Source organism: Hemicordylus capensis, chromosome 6 (genome assembly GCF_027244095.1).
Source record: "Hemicordylus capensis ecotype Gifberg chromosome 6, rHemCap1.1.pri, whole genome shotgun sequence".
In the NCBI taxonomy this organism is placed as follows: Eukaryota; Metazoa; Chordata; class Lepidosauria; order Squamata; family Cordylidae; genus Hemicordylus; species Hemicordylus capensis.
Window position 1 is genome coordinate 29177288 of NC_069662.1, and position 25213 is coordinate 29202500.

General features: G+C 45.5%; 1 protein-coding gene across 2 annotated transcripts in view; it reads left to right on the forward strand.

Moving 5' to 3' along the window:
- Positions 1-489: 489 nt before the first annotated feature.
- The window catches only part of LOC128330188 (erythroid membrane-associated protein-like), a 146982-nt gene continuing 122258 nt past the window's right edge, over positions 490-25213 (forward strand). The window contains exon 1 of one of the 2 annotated variants that reach the window (XM_053262636.1): positions 490-644. The gene's annotated coding sequence lies outside the window, so the exon portion shown is untranslated. Of the gene's footprint in view, positions 645-17726; positions 17753-25213 lie in introns of those variants that run through there. The other variant, XM_053262637.1, reaches the window with a different exon arrangement.

Here is a 25213-nt window from a genome sequence, read left to right on the forward strand (position 1 = left end):
AAATTTGGAGTCCATTAGCTTTTCCATAAATACAGTATAACCTGCATTTTTAAGGGGTTCATCTTAAATTCAGTGTTGTCTTTGATTCAGGTAAATACAGTATGTATCCTCAATATGGTTATTTTAAAAAAAGAAATATAATATACCAGTTTTACAAAACAAATCATTCAAACAATGTATCAGCAACAATTAAATATAGCATAAAAAGCAGTAAAACACAAAAATTAATAGTGGCAATTTATCCTGCTTCCATTAGATTAAAGAACACTCAGAAAACATGACAGTTCAGGCAGTAATTCCTTGTAACTCTCCGTCTTGCTCTGTGTTAACATACTCTCTCTTTATTGTTCTAGGTAAACTTCCTGCCCCTACAATTTTCCTGAATGAAACTTATATTCAAGAGAGAAAACAGGTCTCACTGCTATGTATAGGTCCCTTAGGCTTGTTGGCGACTAAATTTTTTTTCTGTAGAAATGGACATCCCTTCTCATCCCATAAAGCAGAATCCAATGCTGTTGTGCACTCATTGCATACTTCTCAGCAGAATTCAGGCCAGTATTCCTGTGGGTATGAACAAAAGAATGAAAATAACCAAGTGGAGACATCTGCTCTCAGTCCTGCTCAGAAAGTGATTTTCGAACCAAGTAAGTATGTAGAAATTATTAGAGTGGGAAAGGGTCATGAACTGCCATTTCCTAGCAGTGGATGTTTCAGGTTGTGTGAAGATCATTGGAATTACTTTTTCTTAGTATTGTTGTGGTATCTCATTGTGCTGAATGTCTAAGGGGTCAGAATGGGTGTTGAAGTTTCATTCTCTATCCCTTGCTTCTGGCCTTTGGCCTAATCTCTTCCTATTAATGCCCCATACTTAGAATGGCTCCATCTCCTGATGATTCCACTACTTGCTATTTCTTGCTAATAACTGAGAATCATGATTTCCCTGCTTAGATCAGATTAGTTTTCTACAGCTATTCTAGAATTAGTTATCCAAAAACCTACAGTTTAAGATGAGAGTTAAATTTTTGATTTTTACTTGTGCTCTAAAAAGCATGGAAACTGCAACTGCAACTTAACTTCTTAGCTGAAAATACTTTAAGTCTCATATTATGCCGGTTTTACAAATGAGGTTCTGTTTACTTTGGTCTTTCAGCTGGACATTGGGCTGGGGAGGGATGCATCCCAGAAGAAACTCAACAAGTTCTACTTCCCCAATTACTAGCTAGTTCAATCAATCATTTTATTTACAGCTGTAAGCCAAACAAAATTAAAACTTTGGACAGTTATCATAGATAAATATACAGCATAAAATAACTAAAAGCTACACAATCAGCCTCATAAAACCCCATGACAAGAGGTCAATTACTAGCTAGAGATGCCCCTGATTATTTTTTGCCCATTGCACCCTCACCACTGCCTTGTGTCTCCTCACAAAGGACCCAGTCACCACCTCACATGCCTTTGGAATCTCATTCACCACACCATTTCCACCTTACATGCCCTCACATGGACTTCTGCCACCATCTCATATGCCTTCATAGTTTCATGCACCATTCACCACTGCCTTGCCTACCCTTGCAATGTCCCCAGAAATATCTCTGCTTCCTGGTGTGTCCTCACAAACTGATTAATCATTCCACTATTGCCTTGTGTTTCCATGCACCCACTGCCACCACCAATTTCCATGCTCACTGCAGGCTCATGTTCCTACACAAATCATGAGCCACCCGGCCACTATTTTGTGTGTATTTACAAGACCCCCTGAAATCTCACCACTGCCTTGCATGCCCTTGCAAGTCAATTTGTCAACCTACTTTCACTTCCTGTGACTCACATGTCTTCACAAGGCCCACCACCACCTCACATGCCCTTGTGTGGCCCCCACCTCGCTGCTGCCCTGCACTCCCTTGCACTGTATCCTGCCACCTCACCCTTGCCTTGATGGAGGGAGAAAACAAAAGCCTGTAAAAGGGAGGGGGGGCAACAGAATATTTATTTAACTATACAAATGTCAGATTGCTCATGAGACTTTTTCAGATGACAACAAAATGCAGGATCTGCAAACTCGTGTCCCTTGCTCCACAGTTCAAACACAAAACCAACTTGGATATATAGTGCATATTTAAGGGGAGGGGGAATTAAAATCATAATACATGCCCCTTGTTGCTCATATGCAGACCTTTTGGATCACAAACTAACTTGAGCATAGTACATTTGTGTTTGTTTGTTTGTTTGTTTTTTAAAAAGTCAGGTGTAACAGTTCCACTTTCACTAGGTGTGAAATACTGTATGGACAGAGAACTCTTTCTGACAACCTTATTGCAGTGTGTGGTGGGGTATCATTAAAAATCACAGGATTGACCAATTCCCTTAAAATAAAAATATTTCAAGGAAATATTGTAGTCCAAAATGGCAGGGTCCTGCCATCTTGGATTAAATGTGTGCCCAGTTTCAGAACTCTAAGCCCAACCTAAGCTCAGTTGCCAGAAGCCTTGTAGGGAAGAGGAGGCTTTAACATCTGCTTCCCAGAGACAGTGGCCGCCCAGTGGTGAGAGCCTGTGCAGTTGCTGTCTGCTGTTGTCAGCTTGCCAGCCTGTGTGCCCCCTAACATGTGGGGCTGTGGCGGCCCTGGAGGTGAGTCTGTGCAGGATCGAGGCCAGAGGGGATGAGTCAGCAGTTCCTGAGGGTCAGCTGCTCAGATTAGCCATCTTTCTGGGCTTATAAAAGGACTGCTGCCCTGTGGTGGTGGGCCTGCCATCGGTGGGGTCGCCCTTTTGGGGGAGCCACTTCGGGGGGGGGAATGAGGGCCTGGTGATATTTTTTGGCTTCTATTGTTTTTGGATCCTGGGTGTTTCAGATGTGTCTTGATTAGTCTGGGGATGGGGAGACGGGGGAAGTGTCTACTGACGGTGGGGTGACTATTTCGGTGATGGTGGGGAATAGAGGAAGTAAAGTTGGCAGGTCTGCATGTCAATACAGAGGAAAGGAATTCAGAAACCTATTAGCTGTTTCCCCTTCCAGCTGCCCTGCCAGCTCTTTGACTTTGGGGAGCAGTGCCAACCTCCCACAGACTCTCACCTTGTTCCTCTGTAATGCCAGGTCTGTCCAGAATAAGTCAGAAACCATCCATGATCTGATGAGTTGGTTGGGGGAGGCTGGTGGCCCAGTCTGGTCCCAGCTTCTCCCTACAGGGTACTCTGTTGAGGAGCAGGTGTGGGGATGTGGGTGAGGAGGTGGGGTGGCTGTGGTCTACAAGAGTAACCTCTCCCTTACCAGGATCCCTGTGGAAGTGTCTGACCATATTGAATGTGTGTACCTAAGTTTGGGGACGGGGATAGACTGAGACTTCTCTTGGTGTACCAAACGCCCCGTTGCCCAATGGAGTCCCTGAGCTGATGGACTTGGTCTCGGGTTTGGCGTTGGAGTCTCCCAGGCTTGTGGTGCTGGGGGATTTCAGTGTCCACTATGGGACCAATTTGTCTGGGTTGGCTCAGGAGTTCATATTGGCCATGACAACTATGGGCCTATCCCAAAGGGCCTCGGGACCAACGCACATTGCAGGTCACACGCTTGATCTGGTCTTTCACTCTGATCAGGGTGGTGTTCCATAGGTGGGGACTCCTGTGATTTCCCTGTTGTCATGGGCGGACCACCATGTGGTTAAGGTTGGACTCACAGTCACACTCCACCTTTGCAGGGGCAAGGGGCCCATTAGAATTGTCCAGCCGAGAAGGTTATTGGATCCAATAGGGTTCCAAAAAGCCTTGGAGGGATCTAGTGTTGGCTCTGCCGGTGATCCTTTTGATGCTCTGGTGGAGAACTGGAACAGCAAGCTCACCAGGGCAGTCGACATGATCACACCTAAGCGTCCTCTCCGACCCACTTCAAAATTGGCCCCTTGGTATATAGAAGAACTACAGGGGCTGAAGTGGCGAGGTAGACGACTGGAGCACAAGTGGAGGAAGACTCGACTCGAATCCGACAGATTACAGCATACAGCACATTTGAAGATGTATGCTCTGGCAATATGGGCAGAAAAGAAGAAATTCTTTTTGGCCTGTATTGCGTCCGCAAGTTCATGTCTGGCGGAGCTGTCGAGGGTCATGAGAGGGCTAGTGAGTGCCCCTCCTCCCTTGAATCAGAATTTGGAACCATCTATTACCCGTTGTGACGTGTTTAATGATTTCTTTGTGGAAAAACTCTCTTATTCGGGCTGACTTGGATATAGACCCCACAATTACTGCAGTGTCTTAATCGGAGGTGTCCAGCGACTCCTCTTATGTGGTTAGGCAGGATCAGTTTCAGTTTGTGACTCATGAGGATGTGGACAATCTGCTTGGAGCAATGCGGCCTACCACCTGTTCTCTTGACCCTTGCCCGACATGGCTAATACTATCTGGCAGGGAGGTTCTTGTAAAAGGCCTGGTGGAGTTCATAAATGCTTGTCTGAGGGAGGGCAGGATGCCTCCTTGTCTTAAGGAGGCAATTATTAGACCTCTTCTGAAGAAGCCTGCCCTTGTTTCCTCAGAGTTGAGCAACTATAGGCCTGTCTCCAAGCTTCCGTGGCTGGGCAACGTAATAGAGAGGGTAGTGGCCTCCCAACTCCAGGCAGTCTTGGATGAAACTGATTATCTAAACTCATTTCAGACCAGCTTTCAGGTGGGCTATGGGGTGGAGACTGCCTTGGTCGGCCTGATGGATGATCTCCAATTGGGAATTGACAGAGGGAGTGTGACTCTGTTGGTCCTTTTTGATCTCTCGGCGGCTTTCGATACTATCGACCATAGTATCCTTCTGGAACGTTTGAGAGTGTTGAGGGTGGGAGGCACTGCTTTACAGTGGTTCCACGCTTACCTCTCAGGCAAATTCCAGATGGTGTCTCTCGATGACTGTTGTTCTTCAAAAACAAAACTCCAGTATGGTGTCCCTCAGGGCGCCGTATTGTCTCCAATGTTGTTTAACATCTTCATGAAACCACTGGGAGAGATCATTAGGAGATTTGGTGCAGGGTGTTGTCAGTATACTGATGACACCAAAATCTATTTCTCCATGTCAACATCATCAGCAGAAGGCATAACTTCCCTAAATGCCTGCCTGGAGGCAGTGATGGGCTGGATGAGAGGTAACAAGCTGAAACTGAGTCCAGATAAGACGAAAGTACTTATTGTGTGGGGTTTGAACTCGGGAGATGATTTTGATCTGCCTGTTCTGGATGGGGTCACACTTTCCCAGAATGAACAGGTACGCAGTCTGGGAGTGCTTCTGGACACAAAACTCTCCCTGGTGCCCCAGGTTGAGGCAGTCGCCAGAGGTGCATTTTATCAGCTTTGGCTGATATGCCAGCTGCATCCATTTCTTGAGATAAATGACCTCAGAACAGTAGTACATCTGCTGGTCACCTCCAGACTTGACTACTGCAATGCGCTCTTTGTGGGGCTGCCTTTGTATGTGGTCCGGAAACTGCAGTTAGTCCAGAATGCGGCATCCAGGTTGGTCTCTGGGTCATCTCAGAGAGATGATATCACTCCTATCTTAAAAGAGCTACACTGGCTGCCGATAAGTTTCTGGGAAAAGTACAAGGTTTTGGTTATAACCTTGTACGTTTAAGAGAACGTCTTCTTTGCTATGAGCCACATCGCCCATTGAGATCATCTGGAGAGGTTCGTCTGCAGTTGCCACTGGCTCGTCTGGTGGCTACTTGGGGACGGGCCTTCTCCATAGTTGTCCCGAGGCTTTGGAACACACTTCCTGCTGAAATCAGCCCCTCCCCATTTCTTACAACTTTTAAAAGGGCAGTCAAGATGCATTTGTTCACCCAGGCTTTTAATTAGATACTGTTTTAATTGTGTGTTAATTTTTTTTAATAGTTTAAATTTTAATTGTTGAAATATTTTAATCTTTTTATTGGTTGTTTTTATTGTTTTCTAAGATGTCCAGAGAACTTGCATTTTGGGCAGTATACTAAAGAGGTATATAAAAGATAATCTGAGATTTGTATTGAATGCAATAGAGGACATCTCAAGAAAGAAGAGTAAAGCAGCAATGATTTTTTTTGGATGAAGAGAAAGCCTTTGACAATTTGGATTGGTCTTTTGTTTAAGGTTTTGGAGATGATGAATTGTGCGACTGATTTTCTTTCAAGGATTCAGAGCATTTATCAGGAGCAATCAGCGAATAATAATAGTGAATATAAATGTATAAAATATAAATAAACCATTCTGGAAATATAAAGGATTGGGCAAGAAGAGGGGACATGTTGCACTTTTTATGAAGGCAAAAGGCAGATTTCTTTACATCAGGTGGAAAGATGGCCTCTGCCATTTTTACACCAGCACCTGCCTGTATGTCTGCAACTAGATGGTGCCTGCCAGCCTGAGGTAGAAGAGTTCAATTTACTCTTCAAGCCAGGGTGTAGCAAGCTTGACATGTGTCCTGGGGCAAAAAGTGTAAATGGGACCTGCCCTACCTCTCCTCTTTCCTCTTTGGAGAGGTGGGAGAGTGAACAGTAAGCTGTTACTCAGCTGGTACACCCCCTCTCCTATTTGGGCCCTGCATCCAGTTCCAGTAGTATTGGTGTCAGGGGGAGCTTCTTCAATGAGTGAATGAGCCAATCCCTCTGCAGCATCAGATGCTGGAGCAGCTGCCACTAGTACTAACTGTCTCAGTTACTGTTTTTGCCTCATTCTCCTCTAGCACATGCACCAGCAGCCATCTAGCAGAGCTTCCCCTCCAGTGGCAAGTGTTGTAAAGTTGAACCCAGGTGTCAATTTACCATCATCCTATGTTTCATGTGACATCTGAACCAGACCAATGACTGAACAGGGCTTCATATAGTCTTATATGAACAATTGTTATTAGATTGCTTATTGCATACAGTAAACAGTATTATCACAGAACAGTTTCACACATTTGAAATAAGAACTGACCAAACAATTTCATGGTAGTGGATCTAGATTTGGAGAAAGCGTACCTTCTGAGGTCAAACCATCCCCTTGTGGTCACTTGAAATGTGAGCTGACAGTTGCTCTTACTGCTTATAGGATTTTTTTGAAGGGGATATTGACTTTGGAGAGGAAATATTGGATTGCAACAATTTCTTCTAAGTGTTCATCTGATGTGACAGAGGAAGGTTGTTCATAGTACCATTTGTCCTGTGGGCAGTGAGGGCTGGGGCATGGTGCAGAATTGGTCCTATTCCCCCCCGCCACACACACACACACACACACACACACACACACACACACACACACCGGTGATCCTGCAGTCATGCCACTTGTCAACCCACATGATCATCACTGCGGCAAGCGGTGCAGCAATCTGGAAGCCAGAAACAAAAGCCTGGTCTCCAGGAATCTCATAAAGTACCATAAAAGCAGTGATGCATTGTGAAAATGCTAGAGGCCAGGTTGCTCCTTCCCCCCAGCCTCTATCATTTAAATGGCTGCTGGCAGCCCAAAAGGAGATTTGGAGGGGATATTGGGGAACGTGCACCCTCCTACCTCACTCTTTGCCTGAGTGAAAAACCTAAGGCTGAGGAGTGCTGGAATTGGAACCAATCCTGGCAATTCTCACAGCCCTGAGTAGGGCTATGCTGGCCCAGGTAATGCTGCTCATGAGAATGAACTCAGAGTTTGTGGAAATCTTTATTCCTGAGTTGTTCTTGGCCTAGTAGTGAACCAGGTTGTTCTGATACTGGCAGTTTTATTCTCTGTCCAGCTAATCATGATCCATCCAGCAACACTGGTGACAGCAACATCAACACATTTCCTGGTAAGTAAAAATGTTCATCAAATGTGAACATCTTAATTCTATTAATTTTTAAAGAATAATTGTTTTAATTTCACAAATTTCAACTGAGTACATCAACCGTTATGGCAGTATTTTTAGTTTAATGTTTTGCTGTACTTCCATAATCTGAAACTATCAGAATGGTTTTCTAAATATATACACATCTTAATTCACAAGAGAGAGCCACATATAGAAGAAGCATGCTTACTAGGGATGTGCACAAATCTTTTTTTTAAAATTTGATTTGTACCCGAATCAAATAACCTCCAATTTGTTTTGAGTCTGGATCTGACACCCCCCTCCATCAACCCAGATTCTGTTTGTACCCAAATTTTCTGAATCTAAATCCTAATCTACTTGGATCAAAAAAGGGGGTCCTGAGGCTAAAGGAGAGGGGTGGGTGGTAGTGCCCAATGGGTGGAAGCTACCACCCACATTTCAAATAAATTGAGCCAAGGGGTGGTTTTTTTTATAAAAGAAGTTTTGAAGTTGATGCATCTTTAAGCTTTTTCCCATAGGGAATAACAGGGATTTCAGCAGCCTTAGGTATAACTCCCTGGGAGGGAGGTGGCACCAGGATGGCCCAGAGCAGGTTGTGGTGGATGGTAGTGCCCATTGGGTGCAGGAAAGCTGCCACCTAGATTCCAAAGGAATTGGGCAAAGGGGTGATTTTTAAATGATTTTTGAAGTTGGCGTGTCTTTGGGGCAGAAAAGGAGTATCGGGGGCAGAAATGGTAGTGCCCCAATGGGTGCCTGCTACCATCCAGATTTCAAAGAAATTGGTGGAAGGGGTGATTTTTTAAAGAACTTCTGAAGTTTGCGCATCTTTAAGCTTTTTCCCATAAGGAATAATGGGGATTTCAGCAGCCCCATAACTCCACTTGGGGGGCACCAGGGTGGTCTAGAGCGAGTGGTGATGTAGTGCACATAGGGTGCCAACCACCCCCATACCCACAAGCCCATGGGGTACTGATTGTTTCTGAGGTGTTCTGAGAGTAGATTTTCTGGTAGCAAATTGAATTCAATGACAAACATTGAATCAACTCTCATTTGCTACCAGAGAATCTACTCTCAGAGCACCTCAGTAACAACAAAACCCAGTGCCCCATGGGCTTGTGGGTTTGGGGGTGGTTGGTACCCTATGTGCACTATACCATCACTCACTCTGGGCCACCCCGGTGCCCCCCAAGTGGAGTTATGAGGCTGCTGAAATTGCCATTATTCCCCATGGGGGAACGCTTAAAGTTGCACAAACTTCAGACATTCTTTTAAAATCAACCCTTTGCCCAATTCCTCTGAAATCTGGGTGGTAGCAGGCACCCATTGGGGCAATACCACCTGACCCACTGTGGCACTCCTAGGAGGCACCCACCGGCAGAAATGGGCACTGTCTTTCCCCATTGTCCCATAGGGTGGATGCAGCACACAACAACAGAGCTTTGCAAAGAACAAGGTTTCCAAAGGTCACACACATCCACTGTGTCGCTCACCACATCCACTGTGCCCCACCATCCCCTCACAACAGAAATGCAATTGATCTACACACAATAGTGTGTAGATCAACAACAATGAAATGCACTGCCGCACACTCCCCCTCCCAATGCAAGATAACAGCAGCAGCCAGCAACAAGCAAACAAGTAAATGCGATATCTCAGATGCAGCAGACTAGGGTGGGCAGCAGACTAAGGCCAACAACAGCATCAAATGTGCCCTCCCTCCCCCAAAGCATTTCACCAACAAGCAGCAGACAGACACCGCTACGTCTGTGGCACCTGGCCATAAGCGGGCCAGGTAAGGATGCAAAACATTCTACCAGTGGAACAGCAAGGTTTGGCCACCCTCCCACCTACACAAGTAGAAGAATGATGATTGATGACAACAATGGCACATAATTTTTTTGGCACATTTTTTTTTAACATTTCTGCAATGGATCAGAGCCTGTGGCACCAGCACAACTTATTGTAGAGGCTAGCAATCTAGTTTGAATAAAGATGATGATGATGATAGAAGTCACAATATGACCCAATCATTATTGCAAAGAAGTCCACACAGAGAGAGAGAGAGAACCTGTCCTGTGCCCATCCATGAGGCCCCCCCAAATACAGGCACAACAACAAACCAAAGCATTTGAATTGCATAATGTATATACTGCTAGACTTGAGATTATGTAGGGGGGAAGCATAGTATACCTGTCCATGTGTGCTCTGTGAAAGGGTTAGTGGGTTTAGGGTTAATTTTTGCCATGGCCTCAGAATGCTGCACTTGGGGGTGGGGGGTAAATGGGTGCAGTGAGGAGGCTGGACTGTGGGCCCACTCAGAGCCTGTAGGCTGCTGGGCAGGGAACAGATACAAATATATAGGCTGCTGCTGGACTATGGGGATAGCTGAAGACTTTCTTTGTTTAAATGCTGCAGTTAGGGATGGTGGTAAATTGGTGCAGGGAGGAGGCTAGAGTCTATGCCCACTCAGAGCCTGTAGTCTGCTGGGCAGAGAATATTAATACTGATCTATATTATGGGCACAGAGGGCTGGAGGACAGGCTTCTGTTTTTAAAAATGCAAGAAAAAATCTTAGGAATGGGGGAAAAGACAGAATTGTTTTTTAAAACCATGAGGCTATGCTACCCTTCTAACCAGCTATTAGTACTAGCTAATGGGGATCCCTCCCACAGACAGAACCCCTATTTAAACTTCTTTTAAAGTAAACAATACACAACTTTTAAAATTCAGTTGCAACCCCAAACCTCCCTCCAAACAGGAAAAAACCCCAAGAATACACAATTCCAGAGACATCCATGTGTGTCTGTGTGTTTAAATGGGTACTCACTCAGTCTAGGGCTTCACGCACGTTGGGTCCAGTTTTCCACTTCTATGGTTTGTTCTCTGCTGAGTCTAGTCTTTCTTCTTCTCCTTCTTCAGTCTTCAGATGCGGGGGGGGGGAGCATGGAAAATCGGGGGCGGGGGAGTTGTGGCTGGCCAGGTGACCAGTGGCCACAGGGGCTCTGGGGCTGGCGGCTGGCGCAGGCAGTGATTCTCTCAGCAGCAGGAAGGAGGTGAAAAAAGATAGGATTCTCTTTTCTTCTCTATTCCCGAATCAGGAACAAAAACACAAAGCAGCAGAGAATCCATTCCAGACTGGCACGCAGCACGGGCAGGCAGGCTGGGTGGCAAGGCAGGCTGGACTCAGGCTGGCAAGACAGAAGGCAATAGGCAAGGCAAAGCAAAGCTCAGCTCTCTCTCTTTCTTCTCCCACAAGGCAGAATGGTGGCTGCTACCTCCTTAAATCTCATTGAAAATCCCTCCTTGAACTCCCTCCACCCTATCCCCTTCTTTGACCCTTCCCCTAGCCAATGCGGGGTCAGTCAGCACTGGCAAGAGTCAATCTGGAACAAGGAGGGAATCATCAGAAGATCAGCCTATGTTTTCATTCACCAATCTGAAGCCTGGAAGGGTGGGAAATTCAAAACGACGTCAAAGCACAAAATGGAGACTATACAGAGATTGCCCCCAAAATGGAGATCTGAAACAACAAAACATTCGGCTCTGAAATTTGGGCAATTTGTTTTGGACCCGAATCTTGCTGGGCTTGCAGAGGGGCGATTTTTTTGGTATACAAATCACCCGAAACAGCTAGATTCGGGTACACAGAGACAGAGTGACAGTCATCTTCCTTGATTCAGTTCCCCTAGCCAGATGCCCAGATAGGCAGTCTCCAGAATTTTGAGGGTCTCTGAGATAGTATAAGGATTCTAACCAACCAGTTCCACCTACAGTATGTCTCCTTACCTGAGCTGGCTGGGAAGTCTCAGAGGTGGTGCTGCAATCCCCAAGCTTTTTTTCCTGGGAGATTTCAACATCTATACTGAGGCTCCACTAATATGGACAGTAGGGATGTGCGAACAGGTCTGATGTTGAACAAGTTCTATATATGGCTCTATATAGAACTGACCCCCTCCTCGTTCGGTCTGCTATTGGTCTGAATCCTCCCAGCTGGGGGGGGGATCTCCAGAAGTTTCCCCCTAACCTGCACCCTATCGGTCTCCATTTATGTCCAAATTGCCCAGGTCAGTTGGTCTTTTGCCAGTTCTGGGCCTGCCCTCCATTGCGGCAGGCATTTTGGAGGCCGCCACACATGGCCAATGGGCCTATGCATGGCCTGGGTGACCCAGCTATGCAGATGCCATTTGAAAATGCACGGCAGCCTTCAAAATGGCCACCGCAATGGAGGGCAGGCCCAGAATGGGCTGGACAGTCCAAACTAGGTGATTTTGGACATAAATGGAGGTCAGCAGGGAGGGGACTTTGGGAGACACACACACACCCCAGCCAAATCTAAGACCCCAGACTAGGTGGCAGTAAGTATAATTTAATTTTTAAAAGATACAAAAAATCACAACCCCCCCTAAACTGAACTGTGTGTGTTGGTTTCAGCCTTCACCCCCCACTTGGTAGTGAGATGAAGGAATTCAGACAATGGTTAGAGCAATGCTAGAGAAAGACTAATGACAAATCTGGCTGGAACCCCATTTTATGGGTTACTCTGTAGTGGTGGCATTCACAGCAGAGAAAAGACTTCTTTGAGGCAATTCTCACAACTGCCAATAAGAAGGCTAAGGGAGCCTAGCCCACGTTTTGGCAGTCGTGTGCTGCAACGGGAGCTGCGCTCTCCTCGCAAACCCCGTAACGGTGAGTCTCACTGATCGTTAGACTCGCCTCCTTCTCTGTCACTATTTCATCAACTCAGTGTAGGTCAGCAGAGCTTTTCATGTGGCTAAATCTTTGCTCCACTCTTCTCCCCAGATAATTAAGCCCACTGTTACCATTTTGTATGTCACTTTGCAGATAAAGTTGGATGCGGCCCGACTCACTCTGTGCTGACTTAGACTTCAGAGTTTTTTTCAGGATCAGATTTTTTGCCTCAAGCAGTGTTCTGTCCTTTTGTAATGGATTCATTTCAGTTGGTGCAGCCTGAAAGAGTAGACAAAGATCATAGGCAGCATGAGCTTAACCTCATGTGCCCAGGATTGCTAGTAAAAGCTGCCAGTGGAGAAATTCCTCATTAAAGGAAAACAGGATACCATTGAGCCGCAGGGAGGTGTTGGTGAAGCTACTATTTTAAAAGCCCTTCCTATATCTCTCTGCCTAAATAATTAGAAGCCAATTTCAAACCTCCCATTTTGAGCAAGATAATTGAGCATCTGGTGGCCTCTCAGCTACAGAGGGTCTTGGATTGCATGAATGATATAGAACCCTCTCAATCTGGCTTCCATCCTAGATTCAAGAACAAAACCACCATGGTCATCTTTATGGGTGAGCTATGCTAGGAACTAGTTGGGAGGAGTGTGCCCCTGTTGCTTCTGATGCATCTCTCAGAGACATTCATTACCACCAGACAAATTACTTTTCTGGATCACCTCTTGGGGATGGTGATAGGGGTTTGAATTTTGATAGGCTCTGGGGCTATTCTCACAAGCAGCAAAAACTGGGCTAGGAGAGCCTAGCCTGATTTTTGCTGCTCGTGTAAACCACCGGGCTCGCAGGCAAGTGGCTAGCCTGCTTTTGTAGCCCTCCCCTAAGCCCGGGTTTGCGGAGTGAGCGTTCCACTAACCCAAGCTTCCTGATCATGAGTAGCCACGGCGCGGCTCCACGCCATGGCTACTCACGAGTAGACCCCCGGAGGAGAGGCGAAAAGCCACCTCCCGGCTCCGGGGGTCTCCCCAGTATGCCCTGCGTGCTCACCGCGTGCCCCCCAAGCTCCCCAGCCCCCGCTGGCTCCATCACAGAGCCGGCAATTGTGTGGGTGGCCAATCCGGCCGCCCAGGGCTCCCGCTCTGATTGTGAGTGGGAAGAGCGGGCTTAGCCCAGTCTCCCCGTTCTGCTGCAGAAACTGGGTCTCACTGATCGTGAGACCCGGCTCTCTGATTCTTTCTTGAGAACCAATGTAGTATGGGAGGATTACTGCTTGCCTCTTTGTTTGATGCGGTTCCACAGGGTTCAGTCTTATCCCTCATGCTGTTTAATGTCTACATAAAACCATTAGAGGAGACTGTCCCGTTATTTGGGCTGAGGTATTGCCAATATGCTGATAAAACCCAGATTTACCTTATTTCATCATCTGATTCTAGAGAGGCACTGAACAACCTGAACCAGGGTTTGGAGATGATCATGATTTGAGTCAGAAAACCCAGTCCTAATAAAAACAACTTGAAGGTGCTGATGGTTAGGAGAGCCAATCAAGAGGATTTTACTAGTTCTAGATGGGGTTGAACTCTCTCTAAAAGAGCAGGTGTGCAGTTTGGAGGGTTGTCTGATTGGATTAAAGCCTCAGGAAAAACTCCATTTCCAAAAAGGACCTAGATAAAGAAAGGAAAAATTGTCAATTTAAACTCAAACCACAAAAGGTTTGTGTATGTGCTTCCACTGGAGTGAAGAAAAAGGAACATGCAGTCCTCTTGCCTTTCGCCACCTAGTAAAAGGCAGGGAGGAGACTGAAAAGGCAGCAAGGGGATGTGACGCATGCTAGATTCCCAACAGGGTTCCCCAAGCAGGGAGGCTCCCAACTGCTGGAAGGCCCTTGCTGTCATTGCAGAACTCCATCTGACAATGCCCAGCAAAGGGCATGTTGGCTCTGACTCCGGGGTCCAACAAGATGCATAACTGTAATAGCCACACCCTTGGTGCCCAGAGGGAATTGGCCTCCCCCTGGACCAGGTGGCACAGACATGCAAATTGAGATGGTGCATGTAGCCCAGAGAGGCTAGGTACCCACCCTTAATTCTTGAATACTTAATGATGCCAAAATTCCAGAAGAAGCCAAAAAGGGTTTTAAAATAAAAGACCAACCTGAGCAACCAAACCCCCAAATGCAATCAAGATTTATACCATCAACCCCAAAATGCAATCAAGTTAATTGTTTTAGCTTATCAGAGCTCTTCTGTTTGGACTACCATCCCACCCATGCATTTTCCCCAAAACCTTACACCAGAAAATTGCCAATTATCTCCCCCCCCCTTAAATTTCCCTACTTTTGCAGTCCTTGCTAAGATACCCCAGTAGAAAAAAACCTATAAATATTCTTTATATTTAGATGTATTTGTGAGTCTTTTGATACAGGAGGTTGGTGGCCCTCTGCTTCCCAGAAGCCTATCTAGCTGATCATCCCCTTTCCCCTTGAGCGGAAAACTGGACTGCCAAGTCCCTATTTCTAAGGTGATACACTGGATTATGGAGTCCACAATCATTGCATTGAAATAATTGTAGTTGAGAAGTCCTTGTGTGGATTTCTTGCAAGGAGACCTGCATATTAATACTGCCCTAGATGTTCTTGAAACTGAGGGTCCTTGGGTCATTCCTGTGTGGGCTTTTGCAGGCTAACTCCCTATACTTGACTGCCTGACAATGCCTTGAACTTCAGAGCTGAATCACTGGAACCTAGAATGGAACCATTGAGGCTGGGCCATTACCGCTGTGGGCTGCTGCAGGCTGATCTCTGCACTGGACTACCTTAGAAAACCCAGGGCTCCTCTTCACTGCGGGTTCACATGCCAAGTCATTGCTTCATTTTCAAGATTGTCTCTGAATCTGTTTGCTCATCTGGAGTACCTTACTACTATTACTACTACTATGAATATTTATATACCACTTTTCAACAAAAGTTCCCAAAACAGTTTACATAGAGAAATAAATAGAGATGGAACCTTGTCCCCAAAGGGTTTGCAATGCAGTCTAAAAAAACCCATAAGATAAACACCAGCAACAGCCACTGGATTTATGCTGAGCTGTAGGGGTGTGCAATTTGGGTTTTCAGTGATTCGGTTCGGGACCCGAACCGAATCACCCCCGTTCTGTGCCCGAATCTGGGCTACCCGAATCACCCCCGGTTCGGATTCAGATTAAATCTGAATCCGAATCGATTCAGGTAAGAAAAACGGGTCCCGGGGCAAAATAGTGGAGTGGGGTGGGGTGGTAGTGCCCAATGGTTGGAGGCTACCACCCCAATTTCGGGGGAATTGGGCAAAGGGCTGATTTTTGGGGAATTTTTGAAATTTTAGTGTCTTTGGGGCAGATCAGGGGCATAGCGTGGGATCTGGGCAAAAAGAGTGGGGTGGGGTGGTAGTTCCTAATGGGTGGAGGCTAACACCCCAATTTCAGAGTGATTGGGCAGAGGGCTGATTTTTGGGGAATTGTTGAAGTTTACGCGTCTTTAAGGTTTTTCCCCATAGAGAAGCATTGAGGTGTCAGCAAATGTATAGCTTCACGCGGGGGGCAAAGGGGTGGCCTAGAGCAGTGTGGGGTTGGTGGTAGTGCCAGTTAGGGTCAAGGAAGCTACCTGAAATTTTTCAAAGGATTTGGGCAGAGGGCTGATTTTGGGGGAATTGTTAAAGTTTACGCGTCTTTAAGGTTTTTCCTCATAGGGTATGCATGGAGCTTTCAGCAGCCCCATAAGTGCACTTGGGGGGTGCTGGGGTGGCCCAGAGCGAGTGGTAATGTAGTGCACATAGGGTGCCAACCACCCCCATTGGTTTCTAACCCATGGGGTACAGGGTGCTGTTGTAACAGAGGTATTCTGAGTGTGGATTCTATGATAGCAAATTAGAGTGGATTCATGGTGTTTCATTGAAAATCTCATTAGCTACCCTCTCCTACACTCATTTTAATTGTGAAGTGACAATTTACTGCTTATAGAACACTTTGGAGAGGGTATTGCATTTGCAAGACAAGATATTGGATTGCAATAACTTATTTTAAGTGCTCATCTGATGAGACACAGGGAGTTGATGAACTTTTTTATCTTTGTGTCTTGCCCCATTGGTGAACCACATTGTTCTGATACTGTCAGTGTTTGTTCTCTGTTCAGGTAATCCAGATCAACACAGCAACATTGCTGAGCAAAAATGTTAATCAATTTTGAAGGCATACATTGTGCATCAAATTTAATTCTATTAAATGTCATAGAATTTTAATTTCACAGAAATTTCAATTGAGTACATATACTGCATTTTTGCAGGATTTCCTGTTTACAATGCAATTTCTAGATTATAATACAATTTTGAGACTTCTGTTTTGCTGCATTCCTTAAATTTGAAATTATCAAAATAACTCTACAAATATATGCACCTTGATCTGCAAAGGAGATCTACATGCAGAAGAAACTTTCTGCATGTGCTGCTGAATCAGGTGCAGTAGTGTATTTAGATGTGTATGCCTACATGTTCTGGGATACACTGCTTGACTCAGACTGGCTAGATGTACCTTTGATGCAGATGGGAATAAGCATCTTTGTTCAAGATTGTTATTGGTTAGGCACAAATTTGTGCATGACCATAGCTGAATGAAGACTAATGACCTTAATCTTTTGAATTCCAAATTTTAAAATTCAAAATTTGAATCAAAATCTTCTACTGGTTTTTTTTACTTAAAAGTCCTCATTAGAGTAAGTGAGTATTTACAGATTAATCAATGGATAATACTTTCTTAGATGGCCCTCCATGGACCTGCATGACTATGGAAACTCCAAAATGTTCTTATCACACTTATCACAAGGTTACGCAGACTTAAATTTGTTCAGGAGATGCCCAACTTGTCATACAGAAAGTAATTGGGTATAACAGGGGAAGGGGGGTTAATTAATGAGAACTGTGAGATCTTCATAGAAACTAGAAAACAGATTCTAGCTAACAGCCTGACTGAACAACTAGATGAGATTTCAGAAGTTTAAGGGGAAGAAGATAGCAGTTCATGAAACTCAACAGCTAAATGGCTTTTCTTTTCAACATTAAAAGTAGGTGGTTTGCCTAGCTTATACACAACTGACTTAAGCTCTTTGGTGGGAACCACATAGAATGACTCTTTTTTCCTTGGTGTAATTCATATTAATCATTGTTTACAGTTCAGACGTGGCTAATTATAGCTGGAGTTGTTTGTTTCACCATTTTGATTCCCTTGATCTGTCTCTTCGTGAAGAAAGGTGAGTGATAGTGATGTGAAATCATTCTAGCCCATACCTGGGTTGAATTTTCAAGTAACAGCATGGCTAAACAGCCTGATACTTGAGAGATACAAACATATGGAGATGTCCAAGTTCAGGCTTTGCTTCAGATTAGTTTTACTTACATGTATGCAGGCTGAATGCATAGTTACAGTTTGAGGACATCATGAACTCTAAAATCATTGATCATAAGCTCTGCTTTAGTAGTTCAATTCCCCTGAACTGAACTCATTTATTTATGGTCAATGACCAAATAAACACTACAGCAAAGAGCAATACAGTACAATACAATAAGTAAAAATTTAAAAACCAGTTTTCAGGCACCTTATTTTACATGCCTCAGAACAAAAACAAGCAATCCTATGAGTAACTTCTTCATGCCTGTCTCCTAAAAAATAAACAAAGGGGACGTATGTTGAGGAAGGAACGTTGGAGGAACGTATGTGCCCATGTGGAGCTGCTGAGGTGGAAACAGTAATGCATACCTTGTTTAACTGCCCTTTTTATGATATTGCCCATTCCATTCAGATCACCCCCTATTAAAAGAAACATTTGGATTGGTCTGAGGAACATTTTATTGCATTTTATTGTTTGTTCTTTAGGAGATAGGCATGAAGAAGTTACTCAATTCCCCTAAGTTCTCTAGATCTGCTGGGGAAATAGATATCCAGTTCTTCATCTTTATCCTTCACTTTTTACCATTGACCAAATGTAGGTGATCATTCCTGGATGAGCACTTTTTAGGGGCTCCATTTGTGCTTAATGTAAAAAAACTATAAGGCTCTACACACGATCTGTGTATAGACCCTGAATGAGGTTTGCGGGGGAAACTAGTTTGACCCACTCTCCCTGCAGGTGAGCAGGGAGCCTTCCCTGGGCAGCCAGATCTGCCGCCCAGACAATTACTGGCTCTGTCACAGTAATTGGGTTGGGGCGGTGGAGTTTGGGGGCCTCCTGGCCCTGAAAGTCCCAGAATGCCCCGCGCAAGTGCATGGGGCATTCTAGGGAGCCTCCCAACGCCAGGAGACTTGTTGTAGCCTCCCCATTGGTGGGATACTCATGAGTCACTACAGTGACACATGATCCACTAACCTGCCCAAAACCTGTTTTAAGCAGCAGGCTACCCAAGAGGGTTTGCTGCCGTGTTGCTACCAGGAGCCACGCAGCTCTTGGCAGTTCTCACGCACTATGGAAAACGGGCTGGGCTCCCTTAGCCTGGTTTTCACAGCACGTGAGAATAGCCTCTATGAGGCGAGTCTCACAATCGGTGAGACCCGCCGTAAGGGGGTTTGTGGGGAGAGCGGGCTTAGCCCGCTCTCCCCTCAGAAAATCAAGGCTGCAGCCCTGGGTGGCCAGATTGGCCACCCACATGACTGCTGGCTCCATCATGGAGCCGGCAGGGGCTATGGGGATCGGGGGCTATGCAACCCCCGGAAGTTCCAGTATGCCCCACGTGAGTGCACAGGGCATGCTAGAGAGACCCCCAAGCCCAGGATGCTGCTTGCAGCCTCCTGATGGGGGTCTCCTCATGTGTTGCCATGGCACGGAGGCATGCCGCAGCAATACATGATCGGGAAACCCAGGTTAGCGGAGCACTCGCCTTAGCCTAGCCCAATTTTGCCTGACTGTGAGAACCACCAGGTGAGCCCAGTGGCCTCCAAGTGGCTAACCAAGTGGTTCAAGTGGCTCCAAGTGGCTCAAGTAACCCTCCCCTAAGCCCAGGTTAGTGGAGCGAGTGCTCCACTAACCCGGGCTCTTCGCTCATGAGTTGCTGCGGCACGGCTCCGCGAGTAAACTCCCGGCTCAGAGGTCTCTCCAGCATGCCCTGTGCGCTCGTGCATGGCATGATGGAGCTTCTGGGGGCTGCGTGGCCCCCGATCCCCCTGCCGGCTCTTTCATTGGATAGTGCCAACTGCCAAGTGCCAACTACACACACACACACTCGGGGGTACTCAGTTTATTTTTTAGGAATTTTTGAGGTGTTTAGACTCTTAGGGATGAATCCTCATAGGGATTCATTATGAGGAAAGGTTATTACTCTTATGGATATTTATTTATATAGCAAAGTTCACAAAGCGGTTTTCATTAGAGTCTAAGCACTTGAAAAAATTCCTAGAACATAAACTGAGTAGTACCTCACTGCCTTGCAGGTGGGAGGAGCTCAAATTACCCAAATCGACCAGATTTGGGTCAAATTGATTCAAATCAGAATCAATTTGCACATCCCTACTCTCCAGTTTTCTGAGGCATGAGGGACTGCCCATTAAAAAAGGTTGGAGAGTGCATTCCCCTTCAGTTCTTTCTCGTCCATCATGCTCACTGCAATGTGAAGGTCTCTTGCTCTGCTTCTCTGTTAGTTCCTGTGTGGAAAATGTTCTCTTGTTTTTTTCAGCTTGACTCAGACTGTTCCTTGACTCCTCTCAATGGTTTCCACTCTATCTCATCAGTTATCTCTTTTCTCCCATTTTGACTCAGCCTGGCCACAACCACCTGTTCGAACTTTCCCTCAAGTTTTGTGACTCTGTATTTTTCTCCCGCTTGGACTCTCCTCCTGACTTGATTACTTAGAGATTTTATGGTTTTGACTCAGACTGTCCCTGGCTTTCCTTCTAAATGAGTGCTCCTAAAACTTTTAAACACTGCAAGACCTACAGAGGAATTCTGCCATCCTCCAACAGTCATGATGATAATTTAATGTGTTTGGGAGAAACTCACAACGTTGGGAGCTGTAAGATCTGCCTTTCTTTCAATAAAGCAACTAGAAAGAACAGATAATTAAGGCTGAAATCTATTTATGAAAATGTGCTCCGCCCACCAACACCAAGCCCTGGTGCTGCCAATGCCATTGACACTGGCACCTTCGGCATTAAGTGCTGGGAGGATTCCACCTTTTAAAAGCCAGTGTCACTGGAGGAGGGTGATCAGCATACACAGAAGAAGAAGAAGTGTGATGACCATTCCTCCAGTGACCATCCAGAGCACAAGTGCCACCACTCTTCAGGGTTGGCGTCAGAGTGAATGCTGGGTGCTTCCTGTTTGACAACGGAACCAGTACTGGGAACGGCATCAGGATTGGCATTAGGATCAGCGGTGGCCTCATCCCCTCACACACCCTCTCGTTCCCCAGCTCAACCTCAAGGAAGCTTTTTGCCTGCACTGGTGGTTCTAGGAAGTTCCTCAAATTTGTCATTGGGCTAGATGTCAAGAGTCAGCACCTCTTCAGTGCCATTGGCATTGGCGTCTAAGGTAAGCATCTTTTTAAAGCCACCACCATTCTCTGAGCCGGTGGCCAGAATGTACAAAGACTCCCTCTATATATCCTTGATGTTGAACCACTCGGCATGGGAGGCTGTCATGAAGAAGGTTCCTCCAATTTAGATGGTGGTTCGACATCGAGCAACTATCTCCCCCTTGATGTCAGCTGTGATCCAGCCTTCAACATCAGTGGTGTCAGTGGGGTGCATGTCACCTGTGCCTTCATAGCCTCTGTCACCAATTCTTATCTCTCCATCTTCAATGCCTGGTCCTTCACCTGGGGTGGTGGTTCAGCCTTTTACACTGAGCCGTGTTGTTTGGAATCCTTACTTGGCTCTACGAATATCACTGCTTCAACCTTGACCTTTAAAGGCTTTCCTATTACTAAGGGTCTGGATGATGATAATGATGATGCCTAAAATTCTATTAGCCTCTCCTTTGCTTCAATCACCAAGATGCTCCCCGGGTCCCTTGTGGAAAGACCGCTACCATCATTCAGCTCCACATCTGCCTTCACATCTTCTCAATTATTTTAGCTCTCTGTGAGGCTTTTGACCCAAATCTCCTTCCTCTTCATGAATGTTACAAGGGATTGTCCTTTTTTTTTTTTTTTTGCGCCTCTCCTGGTCTTCTGTATGGAAGACCATGAAACTATGGGGCTTGTTATCTGAACCTGGCACATCAAAGCCCAAGGAAGATGTCCTATCTGATACCTTTAAGCATCCAGCTACAATTGCTACCCTTGGTGGGACTTTAGTTCCAATGCCCCAACCACCTTTGGGTGGGGGTAACCAAATAATTCCACCTTGGGAGGACCAGCCTCATCCCTCTGTACAGGCTGACCCTGAGTTACCTTTGCTAGCAGATGATACCTCAGGAGAAGATTCAGATGTCACTGAGACACCTTTGGGTATGTCTCCTGATGACCAAGTTGCCACTACTTCCTCTGGCTCTCCTTTGGAAGAAACTAAATCTTATAGGGTCCAGGTGGCAGAAGTGGACAATGCTCTAGGTCTCGAAGTTCCACCAGCTACTGAGGACAAGGATGCAGTATATGACTTTGTAGCTGCTACTTCAGTTGCACATCCAGCTGCCTTACTTATGCTACAGGACTTGGTGGGCTCCTCAAGGTCCGCATGGGATGCCCTTGTGATGACAACCACAACCTCAAAAAAGTGGAAAACCTTTATAGGGTTCAGGAATCTTCTTGCCTCTTCCTTTTTAAACATCCAACTCCCAATTTGCTGGTAGTAGATTGTGCCCTGCAATCGAAATTTGCAAGGAAACATTCTGCTCTAGTTGACAGAGAAGACTGCAAGCTTACTACCATGGGTAGGAGGTTCTACTCTGCTTGCTACCTGTCTCTTAAGATTGCAAGCTACATGACTTGCATGGCCAAGTGCCATCATTTTTAATGGAAAGGAGGAGGCATCTGAGGACCAACTCCTTTCGCACTATGTTTATGGCGACTCTCTTGAAATCAGTTGACTTGGCACGCCAACACCTTAGCACTGCAAAGCACATAACTGAGACGGAGTCAAAGGTGCTAGCTGCTTCAGTTTCCCTGCGTAATCATGCCTGGCTTTGTTTGACACCACTGGAAGCCAACATGAAGCAGAAGATTGAGAATCTACCCTTTGATGGGGATGGCTTGTTGTCCAAGGACACCGATGAGACCATGAGATGCTTAAGAAGTCTCACTACACTACTAAATCATTTGCACCAATATCTCAATAATTTTCTTCCTCCTCCCAAAGGTACCATTCCTTCTCCAGGCAATGCTTCCTCAAGACCATGGGGATTTCTGGCACACTTCCAAGTTCTACTCAAAGTGCCAAACCAGCAGTGTCAACACGAGCCTCAAAAGCCCAAACAACAAGACCAACAAAAGCAGCCAAGTGGAGTTTATTTATGGTCAAAGACCAGAATTCAAAACATATGAACAAATAAGAATCAACAGTGTTTACAGTAGTTTGGTATAATGTCTCAGCATAACAAATAAACCCCAAGTTACACGAGCTGGTCTACTATCTGATGCCTAACTTTCCTAGCCACCACACAGAACTTTGTCACATTAGTCGTTATCTCCTTCTTCTGATCAGAAAGCAAGTAATTAACATAAAATATGTCTGTATGCCCTGGGTAATCGACCAATAGTGGTGCAATAAAATGTTGATGAAAGTCCCTGTAAAGGGAACAGTAAAGTAAAATGTGAAAAATCGATTCCTGAGTTCCAGAATCACACAGGAACAGTCTCTGTTCTATAGGAATCCTTCTGAACCTACCCTCCAAATCAGCTGAAGGTAATACATTAAATCAGGCCAACGTGAACATCCTGCGATATTTAGCAATTGTAAGTGTATCTAAATAACTCACAGGTTTGTTGTTATAGGGATTTAGCCCCCAAAAAACTTCCTTGGGGATTAAAGACCGATCAATTTGCGCCTCCATATCATATATCCGTTATTTTAGTGCTAATCTCACACGGATGAATCCCATCTTCAGCAGGACTTCTAAGCTAAAGCCATAAAGGCTTAGTTTACAAAAAAAAATTAAAATGAAGATTTCCAACAGGAGTTAAAACTATCCATAAGGGTAAGATGAGCAAGGCCTATAGGAAAGAAATGTAACTTCAGCCAGTAACTTAAAATGGAAGGCCACACCCGGGCCTCCACTCTAGGAATACCAGCTTCCAGTCTCAGGATCACGTTTGCGACACATCTCGGTGTCTGCAAAATAGATCTTAAAAACTTTGGCTGAATGACCTCCAAAGCTGCAAAATTAGCATACAGACCCAATTGCAATCCGTACAACAAAAGTAGCCTTTTTGATTGTCCTGCCATGTACGTACCTGATACCCCCCACATCCATTCCACCTGCCTAGTACCGTACCTTCCGTCTTGACATTTAATTACATCAGATGCCTGGGTGTTGAGCATAGTTGTCTCTGGCTATGCCATTGAATTTGAATCCCTTCCTGTGTACACGGACATAAAATATAGCCACTGAACTCCTATCTTGGAGGAAGAGGTGATTTCCCTGTTGCAAAAAAGGAAGGACTATTGAACCTTTCTCTCCTGTGACTATGTATGATGAATTCTACTCTATGCACTTCCAGGTTCTCAAGCATAATGTGTGTGTGGGGGGGGGGGGGGAACCTTCACCGGTTTTTAGACCTAAGAAACTTTAATGAGTTTGTTCATGTGAGCAAATTCCGAATGATCTCCTTGCAAACCATTCTCCCTCTCTTGTCAGAAGAGTAGTATGTGATTCTTGACTTAAAGGACACTTATTTTCACATAGCAATTTGTCCATGTCATCACCAGTTTCTGCATTTTTTTTTCTGGGCTCACAGCCTTATCAGTATAAGGTCTTGCCCTTTGTCCTCTCCACTGCTCCCTGCATTTTTACCTAGTGAATGAGCACAGTGGTTGCCTATTTACGCACTCAGGGTATCTCCATTTACCTGTACTTGGATGATTGACTTTGGACTGGAAAGAATGAGGCCTCCCTCCATTCTGACATCAGATTTACTCTCTCTCTCCTCATAGATCTGGGCCTGACAGTGAATCTCAAAAAGTCCAGCCTCACACCTCAGGATTGTCTGCTATATATTGGTGCTGTCCTGGATGCAGATTCAAAACATGCTTACCTATCCATGAACAGGAAGACAAATATTGCCAACTTGATATCTGCCTTTCAGGCCTTTCCCAAACAGAGGGCTCACTCAATTAATCACTTACTGGGCCTGATGGCATCATGCATGACCACAGTTGCCCATGATTGCCTACGAATCCACGGTTTACTGCTGTGGTTCCTTTCCGTGTTTCACCCAGTCCTGGACAAGCAAATCAATTGGCTGATGTTACCCCCACCTGTCTTATAGTACCTACAGCAGTGGATGATGCCAACTTCTCTTTCACAGGGAGTCCCTTTCCTTCTGCACTACCCTTCAATCTCATAACAATAAATGCTTCTCTACAGGCCTGGGGAGCCCACTGCTGCAATCTAAAGTCCCAAGGGCTGTGGAACAGCAAACTGCAGGTGCTACACATAAACTTCCTCAAGCTCCTGGTGGTTTTATCTTTCTCCCAGTCCATTTTCTTGTCACTAAAGCTTTGCACAAAAATTATTCTGACATAGAACTGCTCCACTGAGAGCTAATTTCCCCACACAAAGCCCAAA